The sequence below is a fragment of the Misgurnus anguillicaudatus genome, chromosome 19 (assembly GCF_027580225.2).
Source record: "Misgurnus anguillicaudatus chromosome 19, ASM2758022v2, whole genome shotgun sequence".
NCBI lineage: Eukaryota > Metazoa > Chordata > Actinopteri > Cypriniformes > Cobitidae > Misgurnus > Misgurnus anguillicaudatus.
Window position 1 is genome coordinate 31,986,613 of NC_073355.2, and position 24,764 is coordinate 32,011,376.

A 24,764-nucleotide genomic window follows, 5' to 3' on the forward strand; every position below is an offset into this window, starting at 1 on the left:
GCGACATAATATCACTCGCAAATCATCGAACCACCTTTAGCACGGCTCAGACATGCAGCGTGTTACTGAAAAGTAAAATAACTTATAATCAGAAAATAATCAGATCTTTGTGTCAGCAAACGAAAGCCGATGTGATAAAACGTCTTTCGAAGCATCACATAGAGCAATTTAAGCAACAATACAAACACACTGACTGTGCCAGTGGATAGACTGTGAAATGATGATGATGATAATCAATAGGACGAAAAGATAAGCTCTTGTGTATACACACTTTGCAGTTGTTGGTGAGATGGTGCTGTATGAAAGAAGGAAGCTGAGCTTCCAGGCACACATCACATCAAAGAAACAGCATGTTGCTGCTGCTGCTGTTGGTTACTTGGGTAACTACTCAGATTTTGACTTTATAACTTTTACCTAACCATGCACAAACACACAACCTCTATGTATGTTTACATTTAAACACATTGCATTACCTATTACACCTCAGTTCAATTACACTTCCTGATCTTTCCTAAATTCTAACACTAGCAAACCTTTAGACCCAAAAGCAATATGAAATATAAAAGTGACATGTGGGGTCATGGGGTTGAATGAAAGTCTGGTCAAACAAGTACACCAAAAGGGAAAACAGCCTAAGACACAACAGTCTGTGATAAATCACAATTCGTCTTAGACAGCATCTAAGATCTGATCTTCTGGCACGTACAGAGCGGGTGGGATGAGATGGGTGCCAGGCGAGGAGATTCAGCCCTCGAGGAATTCATTACTGCAACCGTTACCCCGCCAAAATAATTAATGAATTAATGAAGGGAGGGAGGGGAAGAGAGCAAAGGAGGAAAACATACAGGATTTCTGCGCTGAAATTCTCTTTCAGTTGCGACTTGAAAGAGAAACATCAAGCGCAGTACCGCCCAGCAGACTCTCCCGACAGGCCTGAGCTTCCTGTGAGGAAACGAGCACCAACACATGACCTCATCGTCTTGTTAAACCCCTCCTAAAATGTAGATGTCCAGTACAAAACTATGACATGGGCAAGAATTTGATATAGAAAGGGACTAGCTGTAATTTTGGGGGGAGTGACTTAAATGGTTGTGGAAGAGACAGAATTTTGGAAAAATGGGCCTTTTTAGTTTTATTTTATGCAGTCTCTTTCTTCTCTCTCCACAGACACAGTACGAAAGAAAGATGTTGGAAGGGGGCAACAGACATTTTTTATTTGACCTTATTTAAACCACGGTGGATTCCTAAAATACATTCAAGGTCAACATTATGTTAACATCTAAAAAACACTTAATTTCAACATAAGACAGCTTTCACATAAACTGCATAATCTGGTCATAATATCTGAGCTTATCTTTGACTAAGTCACTGACTGTGCCAGTGACATCATACGAAACAATTTTGTTGTTTTTTCCACATTTAAGGTGAAAAATTTTCATTACCGCAACGTGTCCATGACTGGATTTGGGTTCTTTAACATGGAAATATTTATAATTAAAAAATCTAAAAAATAAAAAGCTTCAGTGCATGATATATATAAACATTTCCAGTAAAGAAACACGTGGTAGTGATCATTGGTAAATGTAGAGACAATAATCAGGAATATAAATTTGTCCAAGACCAATTTTCTCATCCTTCGCAACAATTTTTAATCATTGTTTTTAAGCCCTCAAGGAACTAACATTTTCAAACAAAAATTGTTGGAAGGGACATAATTGATTGTGACACTCAAGATGGCTACCAAGCAGTTCTTATTTTTTCTCTCCAGATAAAAGTTGAAATTTTGTTTGTCATAATACCTAAACAACTTTTTAGTTCTCATTACCGAAACATGAGTTTGTAAATGCATATATTTAATGTAGAACCATGTTGCGGAAATGATAATTTTTTCTAAATCTAAAAAAATTTAATAAATCTATAGGAAATATGTTTTGAATCCTCTAAAAATAATGGTTATAGCAAGTTCAGACCTTAATCTTATATGTGCTAAAGTATTGGCTTCAAGGGTTTTTTTAAAAAAATCTGATGCTGGACACCTTCTAAGTCTGGATTTCGTGTGAATCACCCAACCATCACAACCTTATTGGTACTCCAAATAATGGTGGAGGAAACCTCAGGTTTTGAAGCTTGCCATCATTGATGGAAAAATAAATTCCAAAGTTTATTAGGATATTTTGCAGGAGGATGACCATCTGTTCACAAATTAAAACTCAACAGAAGTTGGGTGATGCAACAGGACACGACCCAAAGCACGCAAGTAAATCAACAACAGAACGGCTACATCAGAAGAAAGCATGCCTTCTGGATCGCCCGAGTCAATCCTGAACTGAACCTGAGTGGGATGCATGTGCATGACCTCAAAAAAAGAGATTCACAACAGATTCACCAAAAATACTTCAAGGGGCAAAATTGCTTCTGTCAATTGTACAGTTCTAATCTGCAATTACAGAAATATTTGAGGAGCTCAGATGCAAAAGTGACTACGCCATCTTCGACAAAAATAACATAATGACATTAACTGAATGTTCTCGGCACGTATTATACACGTTCATCAAATACTTTCGCTTCAGATCTGCTTAAATCGCAGCATCAGGCCATTCAGAAATACTGAAAAAATATCAAAAAGTTTTCTTCCTAAACTGCTACTAAAAAGATAGATGACAGGATTGAATTCATCAAGCACTGATTAAACGTAAAAACCTCCTGAAAACATGTGTTGTGAATATTAAACAAGACCTTGACTTAGACCCTAAAGGGGGTCGCGTGTAGGATAACTCGCAGGTATTGCACACCGGATGATTAAATTGCCCGAGCTTAGTCAGTCAGAGTCTACTTCAAGATGCAAAATATGCATTAGCAGCCTATGTTAATCATTATAGATTTGAGACAAATATGATGTTATTTAATGTTAAACTATGCGAGTTGCACGGCAAGGAGTTGAGCAAGATCCAGTGTCACGACGGCGCTGATATGTGTACATTCATAAAAAATTATGTGTTTGATATTTAGATACATGGCGCGATGCTGCACACGCTTCTTGCCCGGTGTGCAACCCCCTTAAGACAGTACAACATACTAAGAGTACTGTACGTCCATCCATTAGAGCTTTGATTTAGTTTATCAAATTAAATATGCTATGTATAGAACTTTTATTCCAGGTGTATCATTTGTAAAACTGTACGTACGATCCTTACAAAAAGTCTACGTGAGCACAAAAGCCATAAATGGCATACACAATTTTTTTTTTAGACTTTTTGGTGTGCGTACGCACAGTTTTAGGCCTAGTCTACATGGACACGGGTATTTTTATAACCGTGACTTTAACGCGGTTCGGCCGTTGTCCACGCGAAAAATTATAGAAGATTTTTCAAGGGCACTGAAACCAAAAAATTTTGACAACCCCTGCCAGGGTGAGGATTTTAAGAAACTCCGGTTGTAGTGTTGTCTTTCTTTCTTTTTTTCTTCTTTCTTTCTTTCTTTTAAACGCCATACCAGCTTCTAAGGCTATATTCATGGCGAGAATAAAGTATTAAATAAAGGAAGATTAAAAAAGATCTTTATAATGTATTTCCTCTAGAAATCTTAAAACCATATTTGGATTCTCTTGATTAAAAACCTTTTCAAAAGTATCAACAAAGTAAAAAAGGTTTCTTACAGGAGCAAAAGTAAAACAGTCTAGAAGGATATGTTTACTGGACAATGGATTGACAAGATCAACATTTAGGATCATTTTGTTGCAGTGTTGTCGTGTAGACCGTAAAACCAGGGTTTTTGCCTTGCGACGTCACTTTTGTTAGGCTTCTGATTGGCCAAGGTGGCTTTATGATTTTGCTCATTCATGTGGATGAAGATTTCTTTTAAACAGAGCATGTGTGGACAGGATTTTTTTTTTTTAAGAAAAACTCAGGTTATAATAATACCCCTGTCCGTGTGGACTGGGCCTTATAAGCAATGTTCCCTTTTTAAATCAGAGATCACCTGCAAATGTGCGTACATGAATCAGTCTCATATCCCGCCCATTTCTAACTATAAATAGTCAATGCAAATCACCTTATGAATGCTGATACGCATATTAATGAGACTGGCATCCAATTGTTCATTCGTAACCTATATGCGCCCGACTAATAAATGCAAGCCATAATCCTTCAGCATTGTAATCACGCAACATTAAACATGGGGTCACTGCAGCATTTATATGTTTACAGCAGCTTTATTTAAAGGAAGAAAAAATATTGGTCACACTTTATTTTACGGCATCACTGTTACAGTGTAATTATACATTTAAGTACTAAGTAATAATCATTAACAGCATGTACTTACTATAGTGTGGGGTTAGGACTAGGGTTTGGTTTAGGGTTAGTTGCATGTAATTATGCATAATTCTATAGTTATTACTATAATAATTACATGTAACATGTGTAACAAAAATGCAGTAAAAAAGTGTTACCAAAATATTTTTTGGTCCTTTAGTGCGCGTGTCTGATATATGCAGCACGAGCGTTCTCATCTGCTCTAAAAAGAGCAGCCATATAAAAATTTATTATTTTAATTTAAAAACATAAATTGTCATTTCCTTTACCTAACAGACTTACATTAGTTTAGCGATCTCCTTATTTTATTTCTTAATAACTTGCACATGTGTGATAAAATATTTATTTTAGCGTAATAGGCAGGTGTTTCTTCGTGCCGGTTTTATTATGAACACCATAGGACTAATTATTGTCTGTGCATTTAATGGATTTATTTCCACACTTTCACATTTGATGATATGCACAGTAATTAAGGAAAATATTTTGTTATTTACATCAGCATTTATCTAATCATTTTTTGTTGCTTTATTCATGCAATCGGGTTATCCCCTCCTGCGCACTAGTGATGGTAAGACAGCGATGATTAAATATTTTAAATGAATTTTGATTTAAGATGGGATTTTTCAAGATGTATATGAAATAATTATAACTCAATACAAGCTTAAATAACACATCTTCCATGTGAATTTTAGTAAAATTAAAATGTGTGGCATTAATTCAATTCAATTTTATTTATATAGCGCTTTTCACAATTGTTAATTGTTGCAAAGCAGCTTTACATGAGTAGATGTAGAGAAGAACACAGAAAATCAATAGACAATATAAGTAGTAGAATAGAGCGGCTAAGGTTAAACCGTACAAGCGAGTGTATTAATAATGTCACGTATACAGTAAAGTGCTAGGTTAAGCCAAAGTTGGCTGATTCTCCCTGGGACGAAAAAAACCCCTAGGAGAAAACCCGGTGGGAAAAACTCCTAGATGGAAAACCCTTGGGAGAAATTAATATATATATTAATATCTACCACCTTTAGACACTTTTGATATTGTAGGGATAATTAAGTGACCTGAATTTTGTAAGCGCAGTTTACGTGGTGGATTGTATTCTGATAGTAGTTCTTTAATATATATAAGTATTTTAAATTGTATGCGATATTTAACTGGTAGCCAATGTAAAGATTCCAGAATTGGACTAATGTGGTCATACTTTTTAGATCGAGTAAGCACTCTTGCGGCGGCGTTTTGAGCCAGCTGTAGCTTGTTTACCTGATTTGAATGGCATCCCCCGAGTAACGAGTTACAATAGTCTATTCTAGAGGTCATAAAAGCATGGATAAGCTTTTCTGCATCTGATGCAGGCAGCATATGGCGTATTTTTGAGATATTTCTAAGGTGGAAGAATGCTGTGCGGCAGACGTTGGAGATATGACTATCGAAAGATAGATTGCTGTCGAACATTACGCCTAAATTCTTAACGGTGGAAGATGGCACCACCGTGCAGCCATCTATGGGCAGCTTGTAAAATGGCATATTATGTTTGGAGCGATTTGGTTCAATAATAAGTATCTCAGTCTTATTGGAGTTTAGCATAAGGAAGTTATGTGCCATCCAGTCTCTAATATCACTAATGCAGTCTGATAGCTTAGCAAACTGGTGGTTTCGCTAGGATGTGACGAGATGTAAAGCTGGGTATCATCCGCATAGCAGTGAAAACTTATGTTATGTTTCCTGATAATGTCTCCTAGAGGTAACATACATAACGAGAATAGGATAGGGCCTAGAACTGATCCCTGAGGTATGCCGTATTTAACGGGGAAGCGATACGACTCTATTGAGTCTATTGAGTAAGATTCTGTGATCTATTGTGTCAAAGGCTGCACTAAGGTCTAGTAATATAAGGATTGAGATTTCACCACGATCGGATGTTAAAAGGAGGTCATTTGTAACTCTAAGCAGCGCTGTGTCTGTGCTATTGTGGGGCCTGAATCCTGATTGGAACTTTTCATATGTATTATTATTCGCTATGAATGTGCGTAGCTGGCTTGCCACTACTTTTTCTAATATTTTAGGAATAAAAGGTAGATTTTAGATTGGTCTAAAATTATTAAGATCTCCCTGGTCAAGGTTTGTTTTTTTAATGAGCGGTCTAATAATTGCTAGTTTAAAAGCTGTTGGAACAGCTTTCCTAATTCTAGAGATGAGTTAAAGATATTTAGGACAGTGTTTGACACTACATGAAATACCTCTTATACTAATTAATACTTATAAACGTATAATCTTCAATCCGACTTCAGTTCACCACCTCACCATCTGTGTCAATTCCCTTTGTCCCTGTGTTCATACGCAAAGCTCAGAGTTACCTTACAGGTGCGCACATTTCCCATCATGTTTTTTTATAGATCACAACCTATGCGTGGGAAGTGGCGTACGCATGTTTCTAGACCCGATTTGTGCATATGCTGATGCAGGTCAGTAAGCTGGTATCACATAACTCAGCAGCAACAACTCGAAAAACGTGAAATAACAGTGAAAAATGTATCAGGTGACATGCAATCATTTCATGCATCCAAGCGTTCACCTCCTCGCTTCATCTAAGGGTAAATGAAGTTAGTTAATTATCAACTTGATTAAAATGGATGAGATGCCAGAAAAGAGATGCTGCTGCAGAAAACATTCAGCGTGAGACTGTGTTGATCTCTCACAAACACAGAAACACACACAGACACAAACACTTTAAAGCAGTGATACAGTTCAGCTGGAGAGACCCTGAAGGTCTCCATATTAGCATGCGTAGGACTGTTAACCGTGTCCAAATATGACGCACACAAATTATCATGCAGCTCACACAAAAATAGTGTATATAATAGCAGATTAATATAAATGAAGTAGCAATTATATCCAAATAGTTGTAGTGAAAGAACACCCCTATAATTTCCCTGCCCCATTTTGTCTCTTCCCGTTATATCTCCTACTGACACACATACAGAGAAAGAAAGAGAGAGACAGTGAGGGAGTCTTGTTGTGTGTGCTAACAGTTTGCTGTTGCACACTGCTGCAGTGTGATCATTTAGATATCTGCCAATCTCGAGTTTACAACATCTTAGGCAAACATTATAGGTTGTAAAAACACACAATCATACACATACATATACACAATACCCGTCTCATTTACTTTTGGTTTTAAGAGAAGACAAGATGATCAATTGTCATGAACATGCTCAGGTGTATGTTTGGCATCGAGCATCGTTGTGATCATGGCTAGCTTAACTTCTGCGCGCTGCTTCATTTTTTTTCTCTGGCTGTATGTGTTTTGCGCAGGTGCCGCACACACGTGCATGATCTTGCTTATTCGACAATTGTTACGTTTTATCGATTTAATTCTAATCAACAATTAATCGAAGATCAATTCATTGTTAATAGGGGTGTGCCGGTTTCAGAATTGGTGATGACAGTTATGACGCGAGTCAAATGTGACGGTTCGTAACATAACCATCAGTGGGGGGCGTTTTGCTAGTTTAAATGCTCGTGAATTGACGCGAAAGTGTCATTTTACCATAAAATACATAAAATACATGGCTTCCGTGTTCGCCGTTTTTTTCCGACATTATTTACAGACAGAGTGCTGGAATGTGAGAACTGTCCAAACTAATAACATCTCTTTTTGACAACATGCAATTTTTTACATAATTTTTATGATGTAAATTGAGTGAGCAAAAGCAGTATCGGCTCCAAATATCGGCTCAAGAAAATTGGCAGCCTGTATCAGTCATTGGCTAAGGCTGATGAACAAAAATAGGTATCGGCACTGAAAAATCCATATCTGTCGATCCCTAAATGAAATATTTAAAAAACACACTGTTGCCAGAAGACTGCGTTGTCACTCTCTGCCCAGCACATAGACTGTAAAAAAGATGGACGATGCCTGTTCGCTCTCTTCCACTGGTGAAAAGTGAAGCGGTTATATAGTTCTAATGACGCTGTTCAATTATAACTCTCGGTCTCACGATTATATAATAACCGTCACACCCCTAATTTTTTAACATCCCTTTTACCATGTATTATTAGTTTGGATCGGTTGTTATCTGGGAACAACAAACCTGGAAACGTCACAACTGGCTAATCAAAATCAAGCTTTCCAATGAGCCAAACGATCATGATTTCAAAACACACCTAATAAGCATTAACTCATAATTACTATGAACTCCATCACGCATGTCTTCCAGATTTCTTCAATACAATTGCATCTTTTAATGACGTAAGCATACTCCGTTATGGATCATAAAGTGTAGAGTGCAGACCAGCGGGGAATGGAGGATGGGTGACAAACGTACTTGGGTATGATTGGGTACAATCAAGTATAATGTGATGTGATTGCACCTTAAAGGAACAGTATGTAGGATTGTGGCCAAAACTGGTACTGCAATCATAAAACTTGTGGCCAATACACAACATGAAAACATAAACATCAGTTAAGGGCTGCAACTCGACTTTTTAAATGACAATATCCTGGCCGGACCACTGTTTCAGTGATATAAGTATTGAAATGAAAATGATTTCTTAATGTCTTGTGACATATCAGGGCCATTTTATGATTAATTGATATACATTTCTTACAAATTGTTCCTTTAAAATGCAATTTCTCCAATCAAAAACATAGTGACTATGTTGTGGACTAAGGTTAGTAGCTGGTGTCTATACAATGTCATAAACTGTAGACAGCAAAAAAAAACGAATCATAACCGCTACGATACTGTGTAATTTAAGAAGACTAGATTGCTGTACTGACCAATCAACATCCAGAACCGAAAGACTTTTTAGAATCTCACGAAGCACATAACAGAACCATTAGGCTGAAAATAGCTAAACTTAGAATGGAACTGTAAGGCACGATCTCAGACAGTACTTATTTTTGCCATTTCAAAAGCTAAAACGTATTGCATGCAAGCATAAATATCACTTGTATCACTCGGCTCTAGCAAAGCGGCCAATGAAAGAATAGTTATATTCTTTCACCGCAGCATCATGCGTGTGTGTCACTCTCGAAAGGGCATCGGCCCCACGGGGGGCCCACCCGCTGCCTGCCATCCATCAGAACAACACGGTTAGCAAAAACACGACTGCAACCTGCAAAAACCCACAGCAGTAATCTGTACATATACACTCTTTAAAGCAAGGTGTGGCGGGGACAAAAAGAGGCTACAGCTCACTGTTCTAATACCGCCCCCTTCAGTCATATCTCTCTCTCTCTCTGTCATCCTTTCCCTCTCATTCTGTGAAAGTTTTAGGGTTCAATAAAACAATTTAAGAGTGTCGATATTATGATCATTCGCAGGCACCAAATCCAATTCAATTTTGGCTGTGATTGAAAACCTTGGCAGGACAGAAATGCCTTTTCTTTCTGCCTTGTACATCATCAAGAGTCCTCAAAATATTCTCTCATGGAAAAGAAAAGATACTGAATGCAATGATAAAACAACAGGGCTAATTGAAGAGATGAGTTTACAATGCAATTTGGAATGGAAAAAACATTTGATGAATTCTTCCAATCAGCTTTGTGGAAGCTGTGCCCACTAAAATCCCTCCAAACAGCCTAGAGTTCCCCAAGGCTTGCCCTGGGGTCCTTTTCTAATTTGTCATTTATGCTGAATTTAGCGTTTGAAGCACATCAACCATGTTAAAACAACATTTTTACATTAAAAACAAAGGATCTGTTCCCTGTTGGAAAATCAGGTCTTATTTTGTTTTGGGTAATGACCTTCAACTTGACTTTGCCTGGTAACACATTTCCAGGCTTAATTATCCCCCTTCAATAGATTTCAAAGGTGTTTTTTAGAAGCATAAACCGGCGCAATTAGCGGGAGTCCTCGCTCACGAAAGTGGCCAAACAAAGAGCCTTTTGGCGGACACAAATGTTTTAGTGCTTAAAGTCATGTCTAATCTCTGTTGATCCTTTCTACAACTTCCTAAGAGAGAGAGAAACAGAGATTCTCACACATCTAACACTCCTCTCTAGCTGAGCTCTCCTTTCTGTCAAGAGCGGAAGAGAAAAACAACTTTTTTTCCTCATAACCATACTCTGAAACGTAACTGGTAGTTGGCAGAAAACTTCAAGTGAGAGGGGTGCACATTTTCACACAACGAAAAGCCAAACAGACCTGGCAAGGTGCCCTGAGCAATACCAAACCAAAACAAGTAAACTTGGACCAGTATCCAAATTGCTGAGATCGAGGTTGTTAAATTAAAATATGACTATCAAGTATAAAATTGGATATTTATATCAGCCAGAAATGAGATGTAAACTCAAAGTAGGTTTTTCGAGGCCTATCAGGGTTTCTGTATCTTCTGTGTTTTGACTTTGAATATATTGCCAGTAGAGGGTTCCTTAGTTAACTTCAAATTAAAGGACCTTTCAAGGACTTTCCAGGTCCAATACCCTCAAATTCAAGGACTAAATGTGGGGACACATTTCAAGTGAGAGCAAGGTTACATCATGTTACCTTTTCAGATACATTGTTACAGTTCCCTTTCGAGGGAACTTACACTGCGTCACTGCGGTGACACTTTGGGGACGCCTCAAGTGCGTCTGAATGTGTATATCAAATTCAACCAATGGTGAGGCTTAATGACAAAGACAGGGTGACGCGGGAGACAGGAAGTATATCGCTATCTGAAATATTACCAAAGACGGCGTTACAGGGATGCAGGAAGTATGGCAAGGGAGACGCAGCGTCTCGTTCCCTTCTCAGGGAACAACAGTTACATACGTAACCAGAGACATTTTCATGTTTCAAACACAACTATGCAAAAAAGCATTTTGTATGAATCAACATTAGCATACAGAATATATAAGCATTTAAAGCGAACAGTTTAGCACGTGTGCTTAAAAAGTCTAGAATTTTTATGATGATATCCTAAAAAAAACTTCTTGCATAAAATATATTTAAGCACTTTCAATGATCTGTATATATGTAGGTATATTTTCAAAAACTTTCCAGGGCCTTGAATTTTCCCCCCAAATTCACAAACTTTCAAGGATTTTAAGGACCCGTGGGAACCCTGCAGTAAAATATGTGAATTTTAAGCAAGAGTTGCGCATTTTATGTCTCTCTTTCTGGTGCAGTACTGCTAAACACTCAGATCATCTTTGGAGTTCAACACCCAGTTAGCAAAAAGTGTCCTGTTATAAGGTTATGTACAGTATATGTTATATATATAAAGTAATATACAGTTCATTTAATGCAACTACAAAGAAAAGATTAGTGTTATTTCAAGGTTTGGAAAGAAGCAAATAAAAAATGCAAAAGACACTCAAAATATTAAATGGAATCCCTCAAAGTAAAGAAATTATGGCAAATGTTATAATTAAACCAATCACAACTTACAAAATATTACTTCAAAATGTTTGGCCTAATATTTAGAATAATATTATTCGAGCCATTCAACTTTGTCCAGTATTTCTTAATAAAGCCTTTTAAAAAAAATCAAATTTTTTATTTACAGGCTATTTTCAAGTGCATTGTGAATTGATAAATAATAAACAATGAAAGGACAATTAAATCATTAATCACAATAATTTTATGATAATTCAATCGCAACTTCCAAAGCATCGACAGGGTCATATTTTTCTCCAACATCAGAGACAGGGGGTGCATTGAAACTACACAATTGTCCAGACAGCCAATAATAAAGGCAGCAAGACAGGGGGGAGACAGTGACTGCACAAAGAGATGTTTGATTATTACGACCAGGCACACACAGATAAAGACCATGTTTGAGATCTGCCGAGCTAAATCTCCGAGCAGCCCTCTCCCCTGTGACCTCATCACACAGTTAACATATAACAGATAGGCCAGCAGCGTCCTTCCTGTAGACCAGTGAAGTTCAAAGCCACAGAAACAAGCCAATCCCAGCAAGACTAGAGTCTACCCTAAACGAGCCAATCAAAGCTCCCGGTCACACATTCACTCACACTTTGAAAATCGACATCAATAATCCGACCCCTAAATGGGTGTTTGGGTCCTCGCTTGCACGCAAACACACAAAAGTGCCCTCTGCAGAGCCAATTAAGATCGAGTTTTGTGTGAACTTGTCATGCTGTCTAAGCAACAGCAAAAATGCAGTTGTCAAGGCCACCTGCTGCCATGGTGATATGAAAGGGTTAACTGCTCTCCTTCCCATCTTTCTCACTATGTGTCAGTGCTAATACTGAAGGGTTTTAGACAAGAGTCACTAGAATCTAGACAACAGTAGTTACGTTTACATGCAACCAAATAATCTGTCATCGTATTGATGGCTCAATCGTATTGAAAAGCCTTCATTTAAATACCTTAATCAATACTATTGAGGTCGATCGGATGCAAATTTCGATCGTATTGAAAGGAGTGGTGTAGTCCAATCTGTGATCCGATCAGCAGGAGAAAAGTATGCATGTAAACGCGTGAATCATATTATTTTTTAATCGGATGCAAACATACATTATCATTTGTGCTCAGGTTCACGTCTTATATCTACATATCAGATAATTCAACTGATCTATATAAATGGCTGGATTGCGCATAGATCGCTTAACGTAACAGCGTGAGGTGAAGCCAGCGCAAAGTTCGAGCGGCCATCTTGGTATGTCCAACCAGCAGAGGGCGTCATTGACTTACACTCAAAATCATCATCTAAATGTACCCGGTTTACAGCGCATTTCAACTTTACTTCTTTAATCATTCAAATTTGTCTGGGTGGTTAATATCACTTTTTTATGTGGTGTCAGAAACTAAGAACAATTCAATTCAATTTTATTTATATAGCGCTTTTCACAATAGTTAATTGCTTCAAAGCAGCTTTACATTAATAGATGTATGAAAAGCATAGAAAAACGAGCATAGTAATAATGTAACGTATACAGTAAAGTAGTAAGTTAAGCCAAAGGTGGCGGACTCTCCAGGGGATGAAAAAACCCCTAGGAGAAAAACCCTCCTGGCTAGTCCAGAGGGGAAACTCCTAGGAGGGAAAAACCCTTGAGATATAGATATATATATATATATATTTAAATACTATCGGGGTATGTGAACAGGTAAGCGAATTAAACTGGTTCCGCCGGTGGTCTTTGGTCAGGCATCGGCTGGGCATCTCGTAGACTTTTAATCGACTTAACACAGACTTTTACCCACCAAAAGACACAATAACATAATAATTGCACGTTTTCAACACAAGTATGTTTTTTAAACACTTAAACATTTAAAAACGCTTTGTAAACTGTGTAAGACTAGAAAATCTATGAAGTTGAAACTGAAAGTTGATATATATTTGGATGAATATATTTACATTGACCAGCCAATCAATGTGTGGCTGAATTCATGTTACATAAAACACATAATGATGCAAATGCTAATGTTTTAATTCATTTTCACATTATTCTGTCATGTATTTTCCTCTTTACCTATACAGAAATAACTCCCACAAATCTAATATTTATATTTTTCAGAGGCATCGCCAGAGATGAGATGCACCACAATTCAAATACACACACCAAACTGTGGGTGGCGAACCATACAGTTTGTGTTTTTATGGGAATCGCTTCAGCACTACCCAGTGAATGTTTGAGTGACTGTGTGTGTGGGGGGGGGAGAGATCGTAGCACTGTTGAATCTCTGTATGCGGCTTTAAACGGAGCCCCACTGACACCCCGTCACCCAATTACCTGATGCAGAAACACACACAGCACTGAATATTCTACGACTAGCGCCCATGTACTCGCACCAGAAAGAGAATAAAAGTCAAAGAATTAAATAAGCTGAATGTAATTTATTAAAAAACAGGATGTGAGGTGTAAAGAGAAGACGCGTGAGACTTCCTCCTCTCAACGCAACCTCTGTTTCAAACAACAAATAAATCGGCGAGCAATTTGCACTGCATGTGTTTACACCACTTCAGTAACTTGGAGGAAGTCAGTGTTTTAATTTGGCCAACCATTGTAATGTGCGACACAGATCTCAAGAGGGTTGCAGTTTCTGCAGACAAATGGGGGATTCTACTGTAAAATCTATAAATAAAGTCTCTAATGAAACATTTTTATGGTGTAATAACTAAAATGTGTTTCTGAAAAATTCTCATTCCTGTTGATAATGAACAAATTTACACATAATTATTTTAAAATGCCGGTACTTGCGAGTATCCTCGTAAACAAAGTGGGCCCTATTTTAACAATCTTAGCGCACAGTCTAGTGGCGCTTTTCCATTGCGTGGTGCCCCGCGGTTTGGTTTGGTTTGGGTCGGGTCAGCTCACCTCACTTTGGCGTGGTTAGCTTTTCCATTGAGTTTAGTATCTCTTCGCAGTGGGAGGAATTATAGGCGTGTCGTTATATTTGCGCTGCATACGGCTGTGACATCATACAAGAAAGAGCGTCCTTGTACATTCCCAAACATTTATTTATTTATCAGTCCGCCACAAAATTAAAATTGGCCACCACAAATACGTAGATGTTTACTTTGAACATTGCGTTTATAACTACCTCTGTCTCACATGACAGTTTCTGTTCAAACACCCGTGGCGTCAGTCAACAGCTCCGCAGAGCCTCAATGAAGTTGCATTAAAGCATAAATAATACTGACGTGCACGTCGCGAATGTGCCGCCACAAAATTAAAATTGGCCACCACAAATGGAAGTTTCCTTTGCACATCGCGTTTATAACTACCTCTGTCTCGCATAACAGTTTCTGTTCAAACACCCGTGGCGTCTGTCGACGGCGCTCCGCTGAGCCTCAATGAAGTTGCATTAAAGCATAAATAATACTGACGTGCACGTCGCGAATGTTCCGCCACAAACTGCAAGTCTGGAAAAAACTTTTATGTGTTCCTGATTCACAACCTGTGGATGTTTTAAATCGCTAAAAGGGTGTTTGGAAACTTAAAACAGAGCACAGATAACAACATGTTTGCTCGAGACAGCGCAAGCTAGCAGCCAGCTTAAGCTAAAGCTAATATTTTACATAAAAGGATGACGGCGCCGATGACGATTCTCTCAGACCAATCAGTGAACTACAGTGTTTACGCGTCACGTTTGGTATCAGCTCGGGTCGCTTGGAACCCCAACCGAGGTGGTACGAAAAAAAGTATCGGGTACTACGAAGTGATCCCAATGGAAAAGCTCCCAAAAGTAAGCTGACCCGACCCAAACCAAACCAAACCGTGGGGCACTATGCAATGGAAAAGCGCCATAAAGTGCAGGGGCATGTCCGAATCCACTTTTGCTAGTTTAACCACAAAAAACGGTCATTACATTTAAATCACAATCATCGAGCAACTCTACTTTGGCGCTTGTCACAAATTTCACTTCCTTAATGTTCGCTACGATACAGATTAATAACAACAGGTTTGCATGACCTGGATTAGCTCATCACGGCTATATGCACACACAACAGGACAAACCTAACCTGTCATCAATTACAGAACGGGAGGGAGAGAGCGTGCGGTGCTCTTAAGAGATAAAAGATAAAGAGGTGATGCTGAAAGAGAAGCGGGGTACAGAGACGCGGATAAAAACAGACACGAGGTCACGAGTGGCTAATTATGCTGTCAGCAGTAATGTGCTCACGCCTGTGATCACCGCAGGGTCATCCGTACTACATGCACCTGAGAAAGAGGTGTGTGTTTTGAGTTAGCGGATGAGTTTGTTTGCGTGCCGTCACCTCAGTCCTTCAACTCCCATATATGCGCGCAGGGCCTGATATAAAAAATGTGACATATCCTGCAAAGGATCTCTCACATACTATTCCCTTCCTTATTTTTATTATGTAAGAGATATAGGCAGCGAGTTGTTATTGCAGAAATAAGCCCCGACACTGTGATCAGTATACGACACAGTGTCGTATACTGATAGCATTAAATATTGATTTAATACATTTTATTGCAAAATTTTAACGAGTGCAGACCTTTTCGTAGGGAAAACCTGTTTACTTTCGGTTTTGATATTTAAAGGGACACTACACTTTTTTAAATATGCTCATTTTCCGGCTCCCCTAGAGTTAAACATTTGATTTTTACGTTTTTGGAATCTATTCAGCTAATCTCTGGGTCTGGCGTTACCACTTTTAGCATAGCTTAGCACAATGCATTGAATCAGATTAGACCATTAGCTTTAACAAAATGTTCAAAATGTCACAAACACACTATTGGTTTTAATTGTAAATATAATGTCATGTGTTATTAAAAGACATTTTAACAAGAAATGTAATATAACTGTACCTGTCAAAATGATTTGCAGTATACAGGTTACCGTGTGTTATTATTTGTTTTGAGCGGTTGTTATCAGAAAATAACAAACCTGAAAACGCTGTGACTTGCAAATTAGAATCATGCATTCCAACGAGCCGTGTAATAAAAAAGGTTTGTCTAATAGCCACAAATTAAAATCATGTTGCTTTTAACTCTCCCTCTCGCCATTCAAAAAGAGGATTTTCTTTTATCCATAAAACCAGGAGGAAAAAGTTTGAAGAATGTTGTTGCTTTATTTATATGGTAAAAGCAAATGGTGACTTAACTGTCAGTCACTAGACTAAGTGTTCCAGTGAAAGAAAAGTCTGTACATTTAAAATAACATAAGGGATAGAAAAATTACAGAATTTTCATTTCTGAGTGTACTATAACATTGACATGAGGTCAATTAAACATTTAAGATTTATCTTTTTATCCACCCACCCTCAGTTTTCATCCTCCTCCTCAACCTTCTAAAGTTTTTAAAGTAGTTTAGGCACCCATCAATCCTACTGAAAGTCTAAGAACCATAGCACTTGGAATGGCCAAGGACCAATCACGTTTCGTGTCCAACCATCATTCACGAACGTCTCTAAAGTTTATATCAACAATGGCAAACATGTTAAATATCTCATAGAAGCAGTGTTTACTCAATCTGTAAACATGGCAGCTCTATTCTTCAATCAGACGGCTTTGTGTTGCTTCCAGACGAATAGACCATTAAAGATCGTGCCACACACGTCTCTCGGAAATCCTGTATAATTCAGCCAATCAGGAGACGACGACTTTGAATCTGTTGAAGTGTTTCTAGATAAGTGTTCCATATGCATCAAACTTTCAGCCACTTTCGTGCTACATGGGTGTGACGTCTGAGGCTGAGACTAGTCCATTATTAGCTGTAAAAATGGCACTTTTATTACACCATTGAGTACGTTAACATGCACAGAATAAGCGGATAACTATCAAAAATCTGCTTATTGTAAAAAACAGTTTTCACGCGTTTACATACAAATCAATAAACCGACTATGCAGACAACTGCGTTTACATGGGACTTGGAGATTTGTCAGGTTTCTCGCAGGTAGTGACGTCATCTAGCCTGACGTTGTCATACTCAATTCTAGTCAGAATTTGAGTCTGATACCGCTCCATTGAGCTATAATTATGAGGCGTGTCTCAACCGAAAAATGCCTCTGCACTCAATTGGATAGACCTACGACCAATCAGAGCAACGGAGTGTATGTGTGAGTGTATGTTGAAATTACGTCTTTGCAGCCTGACCGAACTGCTAGTTATTTCGCTACAATGACACTAACATTGTGATTATACTGAGTTAGCGAATGTACATCAACACCTATTATGTTTACAACATTTCGTTTATATCACAACATGAAGTATTTACTAAGTCATAGAGTAAGACTATCTCTTACCGTTTGTACGTTAGGTGAACTTCATCCACGACGATACCCATTACGTTTGCTTGAAAATATTGGAGCCTAGCATGTCCCTCCACTTATTCAGCAACCACGATTCCGGGCTTCCGAAAAGAAGCTGGCAACGGCCGCTAATTATATCCATCTCGTCGTGCACGCAGAGTTGCATCGCCGTGATAACGTTAGCCATTTCAGTTGCGACCAACTTTTGCCGAATAGGAAGGACGGCAAAAACATCAACAAATGCCTTGCTCGCGTTTCTCTGTTCCTCTTTTAAAATCAATGCTCTGTCGAAGTCTTTTAGAACAGACTCAATGTCAGAATCCACACATCTGAACTCTACAGCGGCAGCCATTCAACACACGCGCTCTTTGGTGACGTGGTTCATTACGTTACTGTTGATTATCTGTCCATCATCGTATAAAGCCCGCCCTGACAATTTGATTGGTTCGCCCAGCTCTAGTCCTAGCATAGCAGCTCCTCAACGGAAAAACGCCAGACCGATCTGCCCGTTCTCAAATTCTTGTGGGCGGGGCTAAGATCGGCTGGCACCCAGGCTAGACGTCATCACCTATAGTACATAATAGTCGATCAAAAACCCGACGGCATATCAGTCTTAAGCTACATTGGTTTCTCTCTTTTCATGTCTCCAGAACCTGTAAATATAACATAATTTTTATTTTCGCAGTTTCTCTGCCAACTGCTTTAGTAGAGCAGAGACTTTTTTGCGTTACTTTGCACTTACTTCCGCATCTGACGTTTATCTTTCACACGCGGAGACATGCGCACATGGACAAAACAGTGAGAAAGCCGGTTAAAGTGTTTACATGCCACGCGAAATCGAGGTAATGAGCAAAAAACAACCTGTGCCGATCGGTTTTTGCTTACGATGTTTATGGGCTTTCCCCGATTAAAAAAAAAAACGTTTTACATGACTCCACGTGTTATCCATTTATTAAGCATAATCGGCGTAAGACTGTGCATGTAAACGCACTCATTGTCAGTGATGCTTAAATCTGCATCCTTCAGCCTTAAACCTTGACCTTTTCATTTGTACTCCTCTTTTCTTGTCACCTGCACTTCACACTTTGCAAAAATGTCCCATACTCCTCCCCCCTGAAGTATGTAGGCAAGAGAGGTATTTTCAAACGACGCTTGCGTATGCTTAACAAAACAGACTATACCCAGGGCTTAACACACCAAACAATGTTACTTACCTATTGGTGATCAGACAGGCACTATCATCACATTGCAGCCGATTCTCTCTCGGTTAGCTTCAACGATTATGTTGAGTTCACATACAGGTTTTGATTTATGATCAGATACTGTCTCTGATCCAGATCTGGGAAGAGAGCAAAGAGAAGAGAAAATGATTGTAATGCTGTGAGGTCACTGGGATATTCCCCAATAATCAATGATATCACAGATAAGAGTAAACCTAAAAACTGAAACCACTTGACCTACACTGTTTGTGAAATGATTTCAGTACAAATATAACAGGGCCATTCAGAACACTTCAAATTTACTAACGTGAGAACGAGTATAAAACAAATTCATGTGCGTACGCATGTGTTGTAAATTGGGTGGAAAGTTTTCGTAAATGTGCATATAATTGAAAGACACCCAATGTTATTTCCGTGATCTGCACGCTTAAACGCCACAGCGAGTTGATATCCAGTCACTGTGCGCTAGCTGCTTTAACTCTGCTTGCAATGCTGGTGTCAGATTTCATTCGCGCGCACACACCCAACAGAAGTACGACAACAAAAGGAAGCAGCACCACTGTCTTATTAAATCTGAGGTGTGGATTAATTATTTGCACGAGTAGATTACATACAACATCAATGTAAAGATGCAAATTCGCGTCGGGCAATGCGAATGGCACAAATTGGGCTTGTCATTGATGCAAAAGCGCGTTATTTGCCTCAAAAACGTCTTCCGTGCAATTTGAAAAAGTTTAACTCAAGAAGAGAATGTGCATGATGCTAAAATATCATCATCGCAATATGAACTCAACAGACAGCCTTGACGCGATGAATGAAGGGAAAACGGTAAGCGTGTGTAATAAACGTTTGACCTATCACGTTTAGTCCTAAAGACATGGTTTGCGCGTTCATGCTATTAGGCCAATCAGGGGAACCCCCCCAAGTCAGCTACGCTCAGATTGATCTGTGAGGTGTCAGTTGCGACGCTGTGCCTTAGCAAAAACGATGGCGGAGGAAGGAGAGAAGAGTAAGAAAATGTGTTGTCAGACGAAGACCTTGTGGTGAAAAGGAAAAGCACTTCAGCTATATCATGGAATTATTTTGGATTTAGGAGAGATGACGCCGCAAACACAGGTACTGTGGAAGCGGTGATTCATATAATGCGTCTATTGCACGCTCAAGTTCATTATTTCAAATGTATGTGCGCTCTGGAAGCGCCGCGGTCGCGACTCGCACTCGGTGCGACGCGCTCGTTTTTTCCAGGCTTTTCAAAAACATTTTAACTTTTCAGGATGACAGAAGCGTAGCGTGCAGGTCATGTGACAATAACCTACGTGTCTAGCGTTTTCCACGCGTTTTTAGGCGCGACATGTGAATGGCCCCTAAAACATGAAAAAATATAAAGTATTAATCGCAACTCACATCGTCATCACAACATTAAACAATGTCACCGCATATCGCAACTTTTCCTCACATCGTGCAGCCCTATTCTTAACATCTCACTGTTCCTGTTACCCAAGCATAGAATAATTAAAAAACACTTTAATAGGCCAAGGCATCAGAACCGAAACCGAACCGAAAACCGTGGACAAGAACCGAAAATTGTATTGAACCGTGAACTAAGTGTTTTGTTGCATGATGCATCCCTACTAAAGACATTGCTCTGGTGGTTATTATAAGACATTTGACAGGTCAGGTGTGTGTTTATCAAAAAAGAATCTTATCTATACCTGTGGAACAGGAGTGGGCATTCCTAGTCCTAGAGGGCCACTGTCCAGCAAAGCTTAGCTCCAACTCTAATTAAACACACCTAAAAAACCTAATCAAAGTGGCTGCAGGATGACTTGGAAATGCCATTCAGTTGTGTTAGATTAGGGTTGGAGCTAAACTTTGCAGGACAGGGGCCTTGTAGAACCAGGAATGCCCACCATAGACTGTAAAAAAGATGGACGATGCCTGTTCGCTCTCTTCCATTGGTGAAAAGTGAAGCCGCCAGTGTCCCGATATGGCGCTGACATCTTGGGTCTTGAGTCTGCGCAGTAGCGATTTCGGGACCAGTCATGCGCAGTAGTGAGCAGGAAGGGAAGGCGCGAAGTCAAAACCCCGCCCTCGCTCTTGTAGAATGCGCATATCACACGATATCACAGCTGTCTATCATGACGTGACACCACCGTTTTTATATAATTAAATAACTAACTAAACACAAACCTATTTTAAAAACAAACATTTGAATGTACATCAGCGTGATAAAAACTACAGTAAATGACAGAAACCAGCTTCGGAAAAAAAAGATAATTGAAGTGTAATTATTTTTTTTAGTTGGTCTTAAGTCCCACTGAATAACATGGGGAGGCGGGCTTTATGACCTATACTGGGACCAGTCACTGGGGGGAGATCGAGACGTTTTGGCTTCACTTTTCAGGGCTTGTGCGGCACGCTTGATACCCACCCCTGCCATAAAACATTTCTTATCCAATCAAAATAAAGCATTCTTGCACAACACCCTCATAGTATAGGCGGTTTCATCGGGCGCACGTGCTGCGACGCAATTACGTCTCTGTTTGTTTAATGGTCTGACTAGTTGCTAAACTGAACTCTGGAACAAATGCCTCACCGAAAATAACAAATGTTTTAGTTTCCTAAAGACGAGGGAAGACGGAGATCATGGATAGATTAAGGCTATTTGAAAGGAGGTTGGACAGCCGATCTGTAGTTATGATTGCAAACATTATATAGTACACATTTTATACAGTAACATTAGCTCAGTGTAGTTTTTGATCGCTTTAGCTATGAGTTGGACTAAGGTAATCTACTTGCTGTTTATTTTGCTTGATATCAGAAATAAACTACTCTAAAAGGACTTTGTTGTTATTGTATCTTAGCGCAGTTTAACGGAAGTTACAAATGTTCCACAAAAGCCATTTGTTTATGTTGTTACTGCTGAAACCATCTATAAATCCCATGAAAGCAACATCGAGAAGTCCCATGTATCTATTACATAAAAATATTTATAAATGGAAACATTCTACTTAAGTTAAACATTTCTACCTTAATATTGCAACAATACCAATAAGCAACAATTACAGTAGGCTTTATAGTACACTCAACAGCCAAAGGCAATTTTAAAATATACTGACAAAGCGCAGGATGATCTGCTATTTAGGATGAGGAACAGAACTGAAGGGGATCTGATCAGCCTGAAGCCCTAAGGGACTTAGGGCCGGTTCTGAATCAATCCCATCATCCTCTAGACATGACATCAAACATAAGCTGATCTCTAACTGCTCCACACTGCATGAAAAGCTCAAATCTTTACAACTTAATAGTATTATCATCCAAGAACCTGCTCACGGCGATCAAGGGCTGGATCCTCTATCCTTTTGACCTGTCTGTGTGCGTGTCTGCCATGTACCGCAGGTATAGGTGTAAAGGGAGATTACTGGGTCAGAAGATAAACCGCTGCTTCACAGACAACTGAATTAAGGCCCTTTCACATAACTCACATCAACGTTCCCTAAAGCACTCAACTTTATGAAGTCAAACATCAGTATTTCATCAGGAAGTATACTGCACCTGGTCTAAGGGTTGTGATGAGCTGCTCAGTTCAAATCGACCTGATCAGGTTTTTCAAAATTGTCAGCATTTGTATGTTGTGTAATTTTATTTTAAAACAGTGGCCTACTTTGGAAAAAGTCAAACTAGTTGCTGGCCAAGCATAGAAACAAACCTGTTAAATAATGCAAAATAACATTCATTTTTTTTAATACAAAATACAATTTTATGGTCAGGACTCAGGAGGTAATATTTTTCTAGCTTGTAAATGATGATCACAATACACCTGCTGTTAGTTGGTAACTTTGGACCTTGCCTGCCATTACAGTCACCTTCATAATACTAAAGTTTTGTGAACCAACATTCGACAAGTCTTTTTATTTCTTTGTGCAATATATCAAAGCAATTGCCAGGTCTTTGTACTTCTGCTCTAAGCTCAAACTTATTTTTAAGGTTTATCATGTTCGTTTTCCACTTTCTTGCTACAGAGCAATCTCATAAATCTTCCCGTTCATGACGCTGTCTGGAACACTTCAATGTGGTGGTCTGATGAAGTTATGGGAAACGACTTGCATTCACGAAACCTTCAAAATAAACACGGGATCTCACTTAAGTGATGTTATTTAGCTTAGTCACAGTCATACGACCTCTATGGAACACAAAACTGAGTTGCTATTTTCCATCCAAATAAAATGGAACGGGGATGGGTCCTATTATCCTTTAAAAAAATTGCACCATAAAAGTATCATAAAACTAGCCCATATGTCTTTTGAAAAGATGAAATTGCTGTCTATTCCTACATTTTACGCTATAGAAAAGTGCCATGGGAAAGGATATAACTATTTATGTTAGCAGAAAAAAAAACATTATACTGGTTCATACGGGTTTGGAACATGACAGTATTGTTTTTTTGGTGAACCAAACTACTCAAACACATGACTTTCATATTTGATCATTTCAAAATGATGTGTATCTGTGTTGATCAGCCTTCCTGTAATGCTGCTGAAACTTTAACAAACAGTTTTTGTAAAGCCATTGATTTAAAGACAGCAACATACTTCTTACCTCTCACATGAAAAAAATGCACATGAAAAAAATGAAGTTATAAGGCTGTCTTAAGGGTTTTAAAAACTAGTCTTTTGCATGCACAATAATAATTAAAATACTGACAATTAGCCTAAGTGTATCTGTCAAAACTGTAACTGTGCATTCACACTGCCACCGGCGAGTGCGTCAAAGTTGCTGGAAGTCATTCATTTTCAATGAGAGCCGGCGGTGAGCTCCGACGAGTCATGGTGCGGCGAGCCTTGGACGGGTTGAGCGTCGAGGAGAGTTGAAATCACCTCAACTTTATGGTAATGAGCTATGACGCAGTTTGGCGGCAACTAAACGGATGGCGGCGTTCGGGGGCCACCAATTGGAAGACAGAAACCTCCACTTGAGAGGTGTTCAGAGAATGCATTCAAACGTCAGTTTGTCATTCTGTACTATTGATTTTCATACTTTCAACGCAAGGACACCACAACAGGTTTTTTTCTACATTTTACAAAGAATGTGGGGTGCAAAAGTCTGAGACCACACTGACAATCTGGGATAAAAATTCAATTAAATCCAAAATCTTAACCATGAAATAACATTTCAGAAAATTTTGGAAATGGAGAAATAATGTTAAGGGTAGCCAATCAAACAAATGTGTGACATTAACCATGCTAACTCTTTTGTACACAAATACAAAGAAATTGTAAACTCAAGGTCATTTATATTATTAAAAAAAATATTGGCAAAGTATGCAAAACAGAGGCATTTTTACTAGTGGTGTATCTTTTGGACCTTTGGATCTTTTCATCCCTATTTGGCCATCATATCTTAAGTTTAAAAGGCAGCAAAAAAACTCCAAGGATCAGTATTATTCTGACACAAAACACAAACAGATCATCGCTAAGGTTTCAACAAACACTTCCTTACCATGATGCCAGATAAACATCCACAACTTTCCTTGCAGAGAAAGTGAGTGATTTGTATCAA

At 38.8% G+C, this 24,764-nt stretch overlaps 1 protein-coding gene across 4 annotated transcripts in view; it reads right to left on the bottom strand.

Annotated features, from left to right (window-relative positions):
* spop (speckle type BTB/POZ protein) overlaps positions 1-24,764 on the bottom strand; it is a 132,194-nt gene that overhangs the window by 71,304 nt on the left and 36,126 nt on the right. For all 4 annotated transcript variants that reach the window (XM_055194420.2, XM_073857476.1, XM_055194418.2 and 1 more), the window contains exon 2: positions 19,200-19,324. The gene's annotated coding sequence lies outside the window, so the exon portion shown is untranslated. The remainder of the gene's footprint in view (positions 1-19,199; positions 19,325-24,764) is intronic.